This window comes from Octopus sinensis, linkage group LG22, assembly GCF_006345805.1.
Source record: "Octopus sinensis linkage group LG22, ASM634580v1, whole genome shotgun sequence".
NCBI lineage: Eukaryota > Metazoa > Mollusca > Cephalopoda > Octopoda > Octopodidae > Octopus > Octopus sinensis.
In genome coordinates, this window is record NC_043018.1 from 9,065,289 (window position 1) to 9,081,408 (window position 16,120).

At 39.9% G+C, this 16,120-nt stretch overlaps 1 protein-coding gene across 4 annotated transcripts in view; it reads right to left on the reverse strand.

Annotated features, from left to right (window-relative positions):
- Positions 1 to 16,120, reverse strand: part of LOC115223227 (serine--tRNA synthetase-like protein Slimp) — a 119,885-nt gene that overhangs the window by 89,742 nt on the left and 14,023 nt on the right. Inside the window, exons 1-2 of one of the 4 annotated variants that reach the window (XM_036512172.1) lie at positions 13,666 to 13,691; positions 13,198 to 13,199 (exon numbers count right to left, since the gene is read on the reverse strand). The exons of 1 other annotated variant lie outside the window; for it this stretch is intronic. The gene's annotated coding sequence lies outside the window, so the exon portion shown is untranslated. Of the gene's footprint in view, positions 1 to 12,827; positions 13,110 to 13,197; positions 13,200 to 13,665; positions 13,692 to 16,120 lie in introns of those variants that run through there. 2 more of the 4 variants (XM_036512174.1, XM_029793711.2) reach the window with 2 other exon arrangements.

Below are 16,120 nucleotides of genomic sequence, written 5' to 3' on the forward strand. Positions count from 1 at the left end.
TATATATTCTGCACCTGGACAGGACGCTGGTATATCGTATGATGACTCATTTTTGCTAGCTGAGTGGACTGGAGTGACATGAAATAAAGTGTTTTGTTCAAGAACACAACACATTGCCTGGTCCAGGAATTGAAACCACAATCTTACAATCAGGAGTCCAATATGCTAACCACTAAGCCATGCACCTCCATATGGACAATAATTGAAAGTGATTGATATAGGTACATTTTGAATGTGTATACCTTTTACCTGTACACATACACACATGAGGTCTGATCAATAAGTCTCCGGACTGTTGCCATAGTAACGAAGCTAAAGCATGCAGAGTGAAGTTACTTGGCAAAAATTGACCTTGACCTCTGCTGCGCATGTGCACTAAGTTTTAACGTTCTAGCTCACTTCCACTGTTTACAGCAGTGCTTGGAAGGAAGATGTGTAGTGTGTGATCATTGTATTCACCATGATAGAAAAAAAAGTTGTCATAGCAAAACCTGTTAAGAGGCCTACACAAAGTAGCAGAAAGTGTACGGAGTCTTTGTCTTGCAAATTATTTGGTGACCTCACAAGAGCAGATGTCATAAAAAAAAAAGCACCCAGTATATTCAATAAATTTTTGGCATTAGGAAGGGCATCCAGCTGTGGAAACCATGCTAAAACAGACAATGGACATGATGTAGTTCTCCAACTTGTTGAGTCTTGTCAAACCAATTGATCTTTGCCAGCATGAAAGATGGACATGATGTCCCACGATGGTATGGGTTGGATGATTTGGGTGCAAAGACTACATTAAGCCCCTATGCTTATTTTGGCAAGGTTTCAAAGGCTGAATATGCTTCCTAAGGCCAACCATTTTACAGTATGTACTGGATACTGTTTTAGTGGCACCAACACTAACAAGAACACCAGGCAGCTCACAGAGTGGTCCTACAGTAGCAAGGGAGGGGGCTTAATGCTTGATGAAGGACCCAGAACAAAATAACTCTCTCACTGTAGAGGGGCTACATGGTTATTTGCATAACAAAAGGGAAGATAAAAGGTGACCTGAATGAAGTTAAGAGATAAAACATATGATGGGGTATCAAGGTGGGCTCTGAAGGTATGAGGTGAGTAGAAAAGAGTGGGGACAGGAGAACAGGGCACGTGGATGGGTAGGGGTTGATTGTATGGGGAGGGGAGCGAGAGATGGAAGATGGGTGAGGAGGTGAATATAATGTACAAATGTAAGAAAGGTCAGGAACAATAGGTGACAACTGTAGATTGGAGAGGGTTGAGGGGTAGATAGAGTGACTGGTGGAGAAGGAGTGAAGGTGGGGGGGTGATCTATGGCACATATGGGTTGGGGAGAGTAGGAGAGGTGAAGGGTAGGTGAAAAGCAATAAAGATACAGGAGATGGGGGGGAAAGATGGAAGAGAAAAAAAGAGGTAGTGTGTGGTTGGTTAGGTTGAGGGGAGAGGCAGATGTAGCGAATGGAGAGAGTGAGAGATGCATGGTGGTGGAGGAGAGATAATTAGCTGGCTCAAGAGGGTGATGATCGCGAATTGAGGGTGGAGAGGCCAATATTAAGAATGAAGAATGGATATCAAGTAAAATGGTTCTGAGCAGTGAGAAAGATAAATTTTACCGGGGGGGGGGGGTAGTAAAGTATGTAGCTCTGTTCACATTTAAATCTATATATATAAAGGTGAAGTTGTCTGTCTGTGTGTCTGGCAGGTTTGGTAGCCTTCAACTAACACTATCTTCTCTGAGACCCTGCGGCGCAAGTTGACCAAAATTGAGAGTATGATAGAAGAAGGCTTGCTCTTCATACCGTAGAAGAAAAATTTAAATAGGACCATGTTAAAACTAAAAATTATTTACATCAAAAAGGTGCTTTTTTTTCTATGAAAACCCCTATTTTTTATGATTTTTTTACTGCTGTGTTGCCATTTTTCGGTGTATTTCAACCAGAAAAATGTTCGCTAAAAGAGCATAACAAGCTACAAAATGCAAAATTTTTACTTTTCAAAAATTCCAATTCTAAAGGGTTGAAACAAACCCGAGCAACTCCGGGCTATACTGCTTGTATAGGATATTGCAGTTAGAGAGATGATGGTGGTGGAGATGTCAGGAGGAGGAAGAAATTGGATGAGATGCTCAGTTGCTGTGCACACATACACATTGTACTTCCAAGATGTTTTGTCAAGATAGGCAGGTCTTCTCAGGAACTGCATATCACCAGTGACCCTGGCTCTTTATCAGCTCTTCAGGGAGGTTCAAGATCCTGAGATCAGCCTTCACCATGTTGTCCTATGTCTTTCTGGGTCCTCCTCTTCTGCAAGCTCCATCCGTGGCCGTTGCCAGCCTCGCCTGGCCCCCGTGCCGGTGGCACGTAAAAAGCACCATCCGATCGTGGCTGTTTGCCAGCCTCGTCTGGCACCTGTGCCGGTGGCACGTAAAAAGCACCCACTACACTCATGGAGTGGTTGGCGTTAGGAAGGGCATCCAGCCGTAGAAACATTGCCAGATCAGACTGGGCCTGGTGCAGCCTTCTGGCTTCCCAGACCCCAGTTGAACCGTCCAACCCATGCCAGCATGGAAAGCGGATGCTAAACGATGATGATGATGATGACACACAGATGTAAACACACATCATTATCATCCCTGTTGACATAAGCTGGACAATGACAGGAGCTGCACCAGGCTCTGTTGTTTGCCTTGGCATGATTTCTATAGCTGGATACTCTTCCTAATGCCAACCACTTGAGTGTATTGGGCGCTACTTACAAGGAGACCAGCACTAGTACTTTTATTTCTTTATTGCCGACAAGGAGCTAAACAAGGGCAAAGGGATTAAGTCAATTACATCGATCCCAGTTCGTAACTGGTACTTAATTTATTGACCCCGAAAGGATGAAAGGCAAAGTCGACTTCGGCAGAATTTAAACTCAGAATGTAAAGACAGATGAAATACCGCTAAGCATTTTGCCCAGCGTGCTAACATTTCTGCCAGTTTGGTGCATAGTACTAGTACTTTTAATGTGGCACCAGCACCAGTGGGGTTGCTAAGTAACTTGCAAGACAAAGACCTTTTGGTTGGGAGATGGAGTGGTTCTGAGGGATATGGATTTGTGACACTTGAGAGGTTAAAGAATAATAGAGGGATAGAGGCTGATGCCTTACTATGGGAGATAGAGACAGACAGAATGAGAAAGAGAGAGAAAGATTTGTTGGAGATGTCTGTATGTATGATTCTACTTAAGTTGATGTGTCTTTGAAGCACAGTAAATCACCAAATCTCTTTGTTTCTTGTCATCTTTTTCTGTGAGGCTCATTTTTCACTACTTTGTCTAATGCCCTTCTGAGTCTAGCTCTTCCACAATTGGAGATTGGATCTTCATGTATCTGTCTTCATCCATATGCATCACACAGACATACCAGTGCAATCTTCTCTCTTGCATATGACAACAGATGCCTCTTGCACCCAAGTTTTCTCTTAAAATTGTTTACTTCCTACTCCCCTAGCACTTTGGTCTTTGCTAAATTGATTCTAAAACTCTTTCATTCCAGACCTTGCTTCTATACCTGAAATTCCTTTTCTAATTCTAGTAAAGATTCAGCTACAAGAACAAGATCATCAACATAGAGGGCAACCAATTATAAATTCTTCTGTTATAGTCTGGAGGACTATGATAAACAAGTAGGGAGTGAGACCTGTACACCAAATTTGCTGTTATATACACACATGGGTTTCTTTCAGTTTCTATTTACCAAATTCACTCACAAGGCATTGGTTAGGTTAGGGCTATAGTAGAAGACACTTGCCCAAGGGCCATGCAGTGGTACAAAACCTTAATCATGTGGTTAGAAAGCATATGACTAAATAAATAACTATGTAAATTAAAACTTAGTCTTTTTTGTAATTCTACTAATTTTTAGTCATCTGACCACAGGTAAAAATATAGAAAAAGCATTTGAATGTACAAATCTATTTTTAGGTATTTCATTAGTAAACCTGAACTTTTCACCTAGGATATTTTAAGCAGAATGTTGAAAGTTATTCAAAATCTAAACAGGATTTTAAATATTTAGGAAGAGTTCCGTGTAATTTCATTGAAAACAAAATGTATACGAGTATCCTGAAAGTGTAGCAACTATTTATGGCACAGATTTCTGTTTAGATAAACACAAAAAGATCAGTTTTATTGCTCTCAGTATCAATTTCCTTTTCTGATAACTTCAGCTCAACAATTACAAGTAAAAATTTTATGTATTTAGTTGGACATTGATCGACACACTTATAAAAGTATAAGGAATATTTGACACATGTGACAAACATGCATTCCATAGAATTACTGCAGGGTATCTTGGGCAAGTGGCTTCTACTACAGCCTCAGGCCAACCAAAGCCTTCTGAATGAATTTGACAGATGGAAACTGAAATAAGCACATCGTATGTGTGAGCATGCATGCAAACACACGTATATTATATATATATATATATATTATATATATATATAAATTAATATCAGCACCGGCATATAATAATAAAAATAGAAATTGTTTATTATGTATAAATGAATTTTTTTTTCTAATTGGGACTAAAATTCCGCTTATTAACAACTTTAAGGAACGTAACGTTTCCTGTCTTCTTTAACCATATATTACCCATATAAGTTAGTAAATATATTAATGATTCATATAGTTACTTATAAATATAATATTGTATGAGGGTTTTTTTAATAAATCTATAATAACTTACGTCTCATATGTATTATATTAAAATAATATCCCCTTAGTATATCACTTTGACTTTAAATTCATGTATGTATGTATGTATGTCAAGTCACTTTTGAGTGCTACTGGTAACATGTAACCCAGTAAAACTTGTTGCATCGTCGGGTCGTCGGCGACTAAACCATCAACCCCACCAAGCTTGCTTGGTGAGGAGGGTGTTTATTGGACACCCTGCGGGATGAAAAACAAAACCCGTCAAAGGGCGGAGGAACTCTTGAGAATCAACGGCCATCCAATAAATGTCTTAAGGCTGTATCATGCACAGGGACATAGAAATAATCAGACTGAATACCTGATCACGTGGTTAAACCATTGGGAGTGGAGGACTCCTAGCCTTTGTTAGGGCATCCTTCTAGGAGAAAGTATTTCAGGTAACTGGGATAACTCCAACATAAAACCTGCGGCTCAGTGGTTACCGATGATGTTGACTTGTTCTTCTTTTCGGATTATGGCTGCTGTTGCTTAGTGAGTGGGAATGACTCAGTGCACAGCCTTTCCTCACTTTAAAAAAAATCTTCTTGCACAGGCATTGCACGATAACATTGATTAAGCTTCGTGCAATGGCTATACTCGATAACGAGGGGGCAGCCACCATGTATAACCAACCGTAACTAAGTCAAGGCCTTTCAAAATAATAGATGACCAATTAGATTATGTGACTGAACAAAAATAACCCCTCCCCACAGGATTTCAACTCCTCCATAAAGAAATAAAATAACGGAGAAATAAACATATCACATGTTTATATGAAAATATCAGTTTGTGTATAATTATAAATTATATAATTATAATGATATGAACAACTGCATTAATTCTCCCTTCCAAACACATCTAATACGTATGTACCTATGAGTATGTTTGTACGGAAATATATATATATATGTGTTCCTCATATATATACAGTTTCATTCTTACATAACTAAAATAACTTTAAGATATATTGATTTTATAAATTACAATATTACTCCTCTTCTAATAACTTTCTCACACCTCTGTTTATATTTTACCTAATAGGAATAATTATCTTCGACCTGCACCAAATGCTCTGCTTGTGCTCACTTATTGCAGTTGCAAGAATAGTTGTGAGGAACTCAAAGATGAAGGAAAGGCTCGGAGAGATAACCTGCACAGACCTGTGTAGATGCGTTAATTGCCAGAATTTAGCTCAAGCAGGAAATGATGTGGAAGGTGATGATGATACAGACAATGAGGAAGAAGACGAGAGGTGTGAGAGCTCACCTCAAACGAGAAATGTTGACTTGGATTACCTGTAAATTTTAACTCTCTTTACTCGTTTCAGTCATTTGACTGTGGCCATGCTGGAGCACCACCTTTAGTCGAGCAACTCGACCCCAGGACTTATTCTTTTGTAAGCCCAGTACTTATTCTATCGGTCTCTTTTGCCGAACCGCTAAGTTACTGGGACGTAAACACACCAGCATCGGTTGTCAAGCAATGCTAGGGGGACAAACACAGACACACAAACACACACACATCATCATCATCGTTTAGCATCCGTTGATGATGATGATGATGATGATGTGTGTGTGTTTGTGTGTCTGTGTTTGTCCCCCTAGCATTGCTTGACAACCGATGCTGGTGTGTTTATGTCCCTGCATATATATATATATATATATATACATATACATATATACGACGGGCTTCTTTCAGTTTCCGTCTACCAAATCCATTCGCAAGGCTTTGGTTGGCCCAAGGCTATAGTAGAAGACACTTGCCCAAGGTGCCATGCAGCAGGACTGAACCCGGAACCGTGTGGTTGGTAAGCAAGCCACTTGTTTTCATATCCATGCATCAAATTCAATTGTAATTCCTTACAAGCATAGTTTGTCCCTTCTCCAGTGAGTTACAGAAGTGGTAGTGAATTCCCGGGCCTCACCGAGGCAATGACTAGTGACCGGGACCTTTGGAAATATGCTGTGCTTGAGAAGACTTGGCAAGCGCAAGTGAGGCCATAACCTTGTGGCCTATGCCAGGGGTGTAACCAGCCCACTTATGCGTGCCTTTCCTTCACTGGACATTAAACTCTGCTTGTGAAGACCTGTTGAGGCAAGTGAAATCAAAATCAAATTCGATGACTGGCATCCGTGCTAGTGGAGCGCTAAGGGTACCATACAAGTGAGATCGTTGCCAGAGCAACAAGCTGGCCTCCGTGCCAATGGCATGTTAAAAACACCATTCAAGCATGATTGTTACCTGCGTCGTCTTACTGACACTTGTGCTTGTGGCACGTGAAAAAACATTCGAGTGAGGTCATTGCCAGTGCCGCTGGACTGGCTCCTGTGCAGGTGGCACATAAAAAGCACCATTTGAGCGTGGCCATTGCAAGTACTGCCTGACTGGCCCTTGTACCAGTGGCATGTAAAAGCACCCACTACACTCATGGAGTGGTTGGCGTTAGGAAGGGCATCCAGCTGTAGAAACTCTGCCAGATCAAGACTGGAGCCTGGTGCAACCATCTGGTTTGTCAGCCCTCAGTCAACTCGTCCAACCCATGCTAGCATGGAAAGCAGACGTTAAACGATGGTGATGATGATGAATAAAATAATGCATCTAATAATAATAATTGATTCATTTGTGTGCATATACATGCAAATATGCATGTACATTTAAGTGTAGGTATATGTATTTATGTATATGTAAAAGTATGTATTTATATGTGTGTGTATTTATAACTTAACCTTATGTACTTTCTAAAATCCAAGTACTTCAATTTCATCTACTAATTACTTCAATACACTGGAGAAATAAAGGTAGAATGAGGTAATTTTGCCTCTTGGCTGAAACAGCTGTAAGATATTATCCCAATTTCTATTGCTATACGTTATATATTTTAATAATTACTGACAGTTTTATATTTTATATATTATATATGTAAAGCATAATATGTTATACATATATGTATATCATTATAATTGTCCTTTTAGTAAATAAATTTATTTATTTAGTAAATAAATAAATAAATAAGTACGTAAAAAGCACTATCCGACTCGGGGCCGTGGCACGTAAAATACTCCAATGCGACCGTACGACAGGCACCCATGCCAACCCCCTTTGCTTGTGAAGACATGTTGGGGCAAGCGAAATCGAATCGAATCGAATTGAACCAGCCAGGATCCCTGGTCTGGTGGTACGTAAAAAGCACTATCCGACTCGTGGCCGTGGCACGTAAAATACTCCTGCGACCGTACGACAGGCACCCTTGCCACCCCCTTTGCTTGTGAAGACATGTTGGGGCAAGCGAAATCGAAATCGAATTGAACCAGCCAGGATCCCTGGTCTGGTGTACGTAAAAAGCACTATCCGACTCGTGGCCGATGCCAGCACCGCCTAGACTGGCTTCCGTGCCGGTGGCACATAAAATACACCAATCTGACCGTGGCCGTTGCCAGCCCCGCCTGGCACCTGTGCAGGTGGCACGTAAAAGCACCCACTACACTCACGGAGTGGTTGGCGTTAGAAGGGCATCCAGCTGTAAAACATTGCCAAATTAGACTGGAGCCTGGTGCAGCCTTCTGGCTTCCCAGAACCCCGGTCGAACCGTCCAACCCATGCTAGCATGGAGAACGGACGTTAAACGACGATGATGATGATGATGATGAAATTGACATAATATAATGTCTAAAAGTTGATGAATACCACCAATTGATCCCCTCCATTTTCTTATTGCTCTTTAAATTAATGGTAAAATAACTCTTTATTGTCACCCATTTATTACACCCGGTAATGTAATTGCAATGCAATAAAAAACACTTTTGTATTAATAATTGGGTGTTCTACCAGCAGTATATTGGATAGATATTATCCCTTTGTTGGTTGGATTCACAACTAACTTTCTTGGAATATATATATATATATATATATATTATATATATATATATATATATATACACACACACAGGTGTAGAAGCATTAATATGAATGGCTATTTAATGTGGAGAATGAAGAATGGGAAAAGGGAATTTCCTCTCTGTGAATCCAGGAGGGAGTGGCTTTATTGACAGCAGTATAATAAATAAGGCAATTAAAAATATATAAAGAAGTGCTTAAAATATCTGGTGGGGTAGGCTACAAGGCAGTGAGCTGGCAGAAACATTAGCACGCCGGGCAAAGTGCTTAGCAGTATTTCATTTGCTGTTACATTCTGAGTACCAGTTACGCACTGGGGTTGATATAATCGACTTAATCCGTTTGTCCTCTCTGTGTTTAGCCCCTTGTGGGTAGTAAAGAAATAGGTATTTCGTCTGCCGTTACGTTCTGAGTTCAAATACCGCCGAGGTCGACTTTGCCTTTCATCCTTTCAGGGTCAATAAATTAAGTACCAGTGATGCACTGGGGTTGATGTAATCAACTTAATCAATTTGTCTGTCCTTGTTTGTCCTCTCTGTTTAGCCCCTTGTGGGCAATAAAGAAATAAGAAATAAGAGTAGGCTACAGTGTAGTCAACTATAGAGTTAGTCAGGTTATTCAGCCTCAAGTGTCGTCATCAATGACTGGCATAGCAACATTATAGTCAGCTGCTACAAGACAGAAGTGATTATAGAGGTATGAAATTTCTGGACAAGGTCATGTAAGTTATGGAAAGAGTTACAGCCCAATTAGGAACAGAATCAGAATAGATGAAATGCAGTTTGGCTTTGTGGCAAGGAGAAGCACTATCTTTATAGTTAGGCAACTGCAAGAGAAGTATTTGGCCAAGAATAAACCAGTGTACTTGGTGATTGTTGACTTGGAGAAAGCTTTTGACAGAGTATCCCACTGGATGATATGGTGGGCTCTGAGGAAGTTAGGGGTAAACAAATGACTTGTGAAAGCAAGTTAGTAAGATAAGAGTGAGCCATGAGTCACCTAGAGTGATGAATTTAGTGTACAAGTAGGTGTTCACCAAGGCTTAGTTGTCACTCCTCTCCTATTCATCCTCATCCTCCAAGCCATAACAGAGGAATTTAGGACTGAAGCCCATGGGAACTATTATATGCTGATGATCTTGCTCTTATAGCTAAATCTGTAACAGAATTAGAAAAGAAATTCCAGGTGAGAAAACAAAACCTGGAATCAAAGGGTCTTGAAGTTATCTTAGCAAAGATCAAGGTCATAGTAAACAAGAAACTAGACATGATCCTACCCACTTCAGGTAAATGGCCCAGCTTGGTATGTAGGAAAGGTGTAGGAAAAAATTCCATTCAGTGTATCTAGTGCAAGCTATGGACACAAAATGAGCAGTGGATTAGTAGGAAGGTCTGAGGCAGATGCAGCTGGTTTTCTTGAATGTTTTCTAACCCAGGATGAGTGTTGGCTTCATCACTTGAGCCAGAGACAAAGAGGCTATCTGTAGAGTGGAAACACCCCTCCTCACCTGTTCCAAAGATGGCCAAGGTCATTTCACCTGCAAGGAAGGTAACAGCCTAAGTTTTTTTGAGATGCAAAAGGAACTATGTTTATTGACAAGGGTCACACCATCAATGGAGAGTATTATGCCAACTTGCTGAGGCAGTTACAAAAGGCTATCAAGACCAGAGACCCAGGAAAACTGAAGAAAGAGATCTTGTTTCATCAAGGACAATACTCCAGCACACAAGTCCTTGCTTTCAATGGCTGCTGTGCACAACAGTGGCTTTGAACTGGTTGATCATTCTCCCTATTCTCCTGATTTGGCCACGTCTGACTATCACCTGTTCCCCGATAGGAAAAAAAACACTTGGCCAGGAACCAGTGTCAGAGTGATGGTGGCATCACATTTGCTATTGATGTTTTTGACTAACAGAACGAAAACCTCTTCACTAATAGGATCCAAGCACTGCAACACGGATGGGAGTGTGTGAACTGCAAGGGGACTATGTTGAAAAATAACCCTTATTTAGTTACATTCTATGAGAGCATCTTGGTTAACCCATGAATTTTTCAGCCTCGTAACCCTTCTACAACAAGAACGTGCCCCGTTCCAACCTTTTCCCACATGTAGCGCATAAAGACAACACCCTCCATCCCAAGGCTTGATGACTTGCAAGCTACATGGTGACTCCAATAGTTCCAATACACACACAAAAAAAAGAGCCAGTACACACTGTAAAGTGGTTGGCATCAGGAAGGTCATCCAGAATGGAAACCATGGCAAAACAGGCAATGGTGTATGGTGCAGTCCTTGGTTCATTAGATCCTTAGTCAAATTGTTCAACCCATGCCAACATGGAATATGGATGTTAAATGATGATACACACACAGACACACACACTTATATATGTGTCCTTGTCTTGATATCATGTGATAGTTGTAATGGAGTATCACCGTCATGTAGGTAAAAACCATGTCTGGCTATGGGGAAAGATTACCTCGCATGGAGATGAGGGTTGGCAACAAGAAGAACATCCATCTACAGAAAGTCTTCCTCAATAAATTCCATTCACCCCTTGCAAGCATGGAAAAATGGACATTAAAATGACAATTGATGGATCATCAATAAAGAACCACTTAAAAACAGGAACCACATTTCCGTAATAAATCCATTTAAATGCTTTATGACTAAATTCTTTCTTTCTTCAAACAGAAATGTATAGTCATCATCATCAACAATCATCATTTTAACGCCCACTTCTTCACACTGACATAAGGCAGACAGAATCCATAGTGATAGATGCCTTTCCTGTCTCCAGCTCTTATCTGTTTCCAAGTAACATCTTCTCCTGGCCAGATGTTTTTCCCACGAAGATTGGAAATGAAACACTGCTCGATTACCACGTAACTCAGTAAAAGAACACTTCATGGAGTGGAGAGGACACTCTAATTCTATGAGGTACAAGGAGACGCCACTAGTGTTGGTGCCACTCGGCTGTCTATCCAAGAAACTCTGTAAGGTGGTAAGCACACTAGCGGAGACAACACGGGGTTAAGAGGACGCGTTTGTCTTGAAGTAGACATAAACTTTTTAATGCTGGTATCATGAAAAAATACACACAGTGCTCTGTATACTGTGACTGGCGATAGGAAGGACATCCAACCACAGAAAGCAAGCCCCCAAAAAATGAAACGTGGTATCAGAACGTGGTATCCTTAATCTATGTAACAGGGTAGAATCACTTAATAAGAACTGGCTTGAATCACGACAGCCCCGGCATGACAAGCAGACTGATGATGAGGCTGGAAGTCAGTATTACTTGTAGCTGTTTCTTCAAAAACACAACAGAGCAACATAAGAAATAAACAGTTGTCTTCCTGAGGGTGTGCATATTAAAGGTTCTTGAACTCCAGTACGAAACAGGAACGTAAAATATGGTGTTTTGTGAATAAAGCATACTATAAAAACAAGAATTTATGTAAAAAAAAATTACGTTTTAATTTATAAAACGGAAGTGAGATAGCTACTGACACCCAACACAATAGTTGTAGATACGAACATTTAATTTACAAATAAATTATTTCACTTAGATGACAACTAAGATTTATTACTGTTATATCTTTTTGGGATATAAAACCTGATAGCTTGCTTTTCCGTTTTATAAGGGTGGAGGTCACGAACGTTTAATACATACACTTCTTTCGACAAGATTACCAGCCGAACTAACCGCTTCGACTGATTAAATTTTAAAATGTTCATCTCGTAAACCTTTTAATATCAGTCTTACTGGGTGGTCCCCGTTACAATGTCTTTCCTCAAGGACGTTAATGACCAAACAGTAATATACATACAAATGGGGAAATACCGGATCCAGTCATTAAAAAACGTCTTCATAAACTTAACTTCGAACTACAACCATTAGCTGAAACAAATCTCGATTCTGAGACAACGTTCATCCTTTTAAGTACTAACTTTACATATAAGGTGTTTATTTATGTAAAACTGGGCGAGATGAGGTACACACAGATTTGGTTTCTGCTCCACATACAACGTAATGTCTGTTGCAGGCATGAACAGTTGAACCATAACAAGCTGACCGAATACTTTATTAACTGTCTTTCACGTATACCTCAGCCCTTAATAGCTTCTAATTCATAATTACAGCAGACATACACGTAATTATATACATACAAACAATACTAACCTGAAAGACCATGCGTCCAAGGAATGTTTGCTACAAACAAGTCTCAGTGTCGTTAAACACCGGTTAATTACTTGCGTCAAATTCGTGTCTTAATTACTAAACTTAAAGCGCTTAGACAGGTGCGTTTTGTTTAATTGCGTTTTAAGCATTCCTTCGGTATAGCTCGACACGGTCGAGACATTTCACTTCGGGTGTTTCCGTGGGTTGTGGAGACTAGATATAATGAAATTATGCCAGCAATTAACACCCTTTCGAATTTCTCGATTAACTGTAGACTATATATCGCGCGAAACAGCGAAAATATGAGCAACTAATAATGTGTGAGTGTGTGTGTATGTATATATTTACATATGTATGTATGTATGTAAACAGCTGATACGCTACATTAAGGAGGAACCGAATTGGCTGCTGTTTCGCTTCGTAGTAGAAACGGTTTTCACCTCTGCTGCTACTAATCTTACACAAGTCGTGGATGGGTACCTCTTTAGAATTCACTCCTCTATACCTTTTTTTTTTTTTTTTTTCTTCCAGATTCATAAGTTTTCGATATAAGAGATGACGATTTAGCAAAAAAATTTTTTTTTTAATTTCAACCCCACCCCCAATTTATTTGCTTTGTTTACAGTACCCCCGTGGATGTCACATTTACTGGGATTGTAAACAAATCGGGCTCTCTGTTAATATACATAAAAATATTTACATTTATCATCAAGTGTCACAAAACTCTGAATATCAGAGACTTTCCATTAATACAGCACATATATACAATTATTCCAACAAACTATAGAATTCCGATTGAACAGTTCAGTATTCTTTTCTTTAACGCCAGATCTTCCACCTTTTAAATCCCTGGTCGACTCCCTCTTCAATCGGCCCCGTTGACACTTTACAGAAAGAAACCTGCTTCAATGGCAATGTTCCTCATCACGACATCTCATCTCACTTCATTTACGGTAGCCATGAGGCGAGCCACGTGATTGTTTTGTTTACATATTTTCTTTCGGGATTATTTTCACTTAATCTAAAATTCCATTATTCAGTGTTTGCTGTTGTTTGTAGGAATTTCATCCATTAATTCATTTCTTAATGACTTGGTTTTCTTATTTCGGTACTATTTAAGAAGAGTTAGGGTCCCGGTGCGCGCACTCGCGTACTCGCACATCCGCGCTAGCTAGTCGTGACTAGTCGATCCTTACTTTGTGTTTTTGTGTTTTATTTACTTTGTTTAAAAAAATTATTAGCGTAACTTCGGTATAGGTACCGGTAGTACCGGATACATTTCAAGAAAGTGTTTTTTTTTATATATGGGGGGGGGGAGAAAAGGGTGGCGATGCTTCGGTATAGGTACACACGTGACTTTGTTTACATTTTTGAAGATAACAGAAACCCTTTTCTCCTCCCCCTCCCCCTAACCCTAACCCCCCCCCCATATAAAAAAAACACTTTCTTGAAATGTATCCGGTACTTATACCGAAGTTTCGCCAAAAGGGTTTCGCTTATCTTCAGAAATGTAAACAAAGTCACGTGTATACTTATACCGAAGGATCGTCAAATTATTTTGTGTAAAAAAATTATTTATTTTGTATTTCATTTAATTTGCTAGGTAGTCGTTGTATGATCGACTAGTCACGACTAGCTAGCGCGAGTGCGCGCACCGGGACCACTCTTCTTAAATAGTACCCTTATTTCTTCCGTTTTTGTTGGTTGTTGTTGTTGTTTATTTATAGTTTTCCTTTATTACTTATTCCGAAGTCGACTTTGTATAAGAATTAATGTATATTAATTAACCGCTTCCTTTTCGTAGATGGGTATTTTGTTGTTTAAAGATCCGGCAATACCTCTTTTCCCACATTACAATCAACCAACCTTTTTAGAGGTATTTAAGACTAATGTTTGTGTTTTTTCCTCAAAATTCCGTTGTTACTGTGAAAAACTGGCTGTTATTTATAGAAAATCGTGACTGAATGTCATTGTTCTCTCGCTTTATTGGTCAGATAGATGATAATGATCGCAGGGCCGGATTAAGATCCGTCGAGGCCCTAAGCACTTGAAAGATTTTGGTGCCCCCATAAAAGATTATGTAATTCAAAATACAAACAATAACAAACCATAAAATAATTTTTTATTTTTCAAAGTGAAACAAAACAGTAAGAGGGAAAATAATGTTTATTTTTGTATATTTCCACTTTATTAATTATTTGAAAAGTTTCCTCCTACTTTTTTGAATTGCAAATTCTTTGAATCAGATCCTTAAAATTAATCTTAGGTAACACATCTGCATCTATACTTAGTAGAGATAAAGGCATCCCGAATATTATTTTAGCGAGTTTAAAGTGATTTCTTTTGTGCCGTAAACCATTTACCATTTCTGTGGTGCCCCCTCCTGCCCTTGATGCCCTAAGCAAGTGTTTATTTTGCTTAATGGTTAATCCAGCGCTGTCCTTCAGGCACACCCAAACTGGTGTAATCAATTGGGTGAACCTCTGTTGGAAAACTCTGTGGGCAGGGTGGGGTGGCTTGCATGCCCTAGCTTCCTGGTCACCCTTCGCCACTGATATGTATATATACACATATATATGTGTGTGTGTGTGTGTGTGTGTGGAGGTGCAATGGCCCAGTGGTTTAGGGCAGCGGACTCGCGGTCGTAGGATCGCGGTTTCGATTTCCAGACCGGGCGTTGTGAGTGTTTATTGAGAGAGAAAACACCTAAAAAGCTCCACGTGGCTCCAGCAGGGGGTGGTGGCGATCCCTGCTGTACTCTTTCTCCACAATTTTCTCTCGCTCTTTCTTCTGTTGGCCTGCTCGCTTTTTAAAGGCTAAAACAATGCGAATCGCATTGTGACCAGCGATGTGTAACAACATCTGATAGTCTGGTCGGTCACGTGATATATATACACACACACATATATATATATATATATATATATATATATAACACAAAGTCACTGTTTCCACTGTTGGTCCTCTGATGAGAACAACACTACGTGATGATGCAAAATCCATGTGCAAGATGCTGCAGAAACAATACTGCTGTTTTCAGTAACGCTAATGCGATTGATCTGGCTAGTACCAGTGATGTAAACCCCCAACTAACGATATCTGACATAACTTTTGGTGCTCCTGATATCCTAACAGAAATAAATAAGATCAAGCACAACTCGGCAGTAGGTCCCGATAAGTTCCCTGCCACTGTCCTGAAGAACTGTCGACATCAAATTGCACTCCCTCTAGCTGAGCTCTAGAGGAACTCAACGCAGGCTACATTCCTGATCATTTTCTTTCCCAGTCTGTCA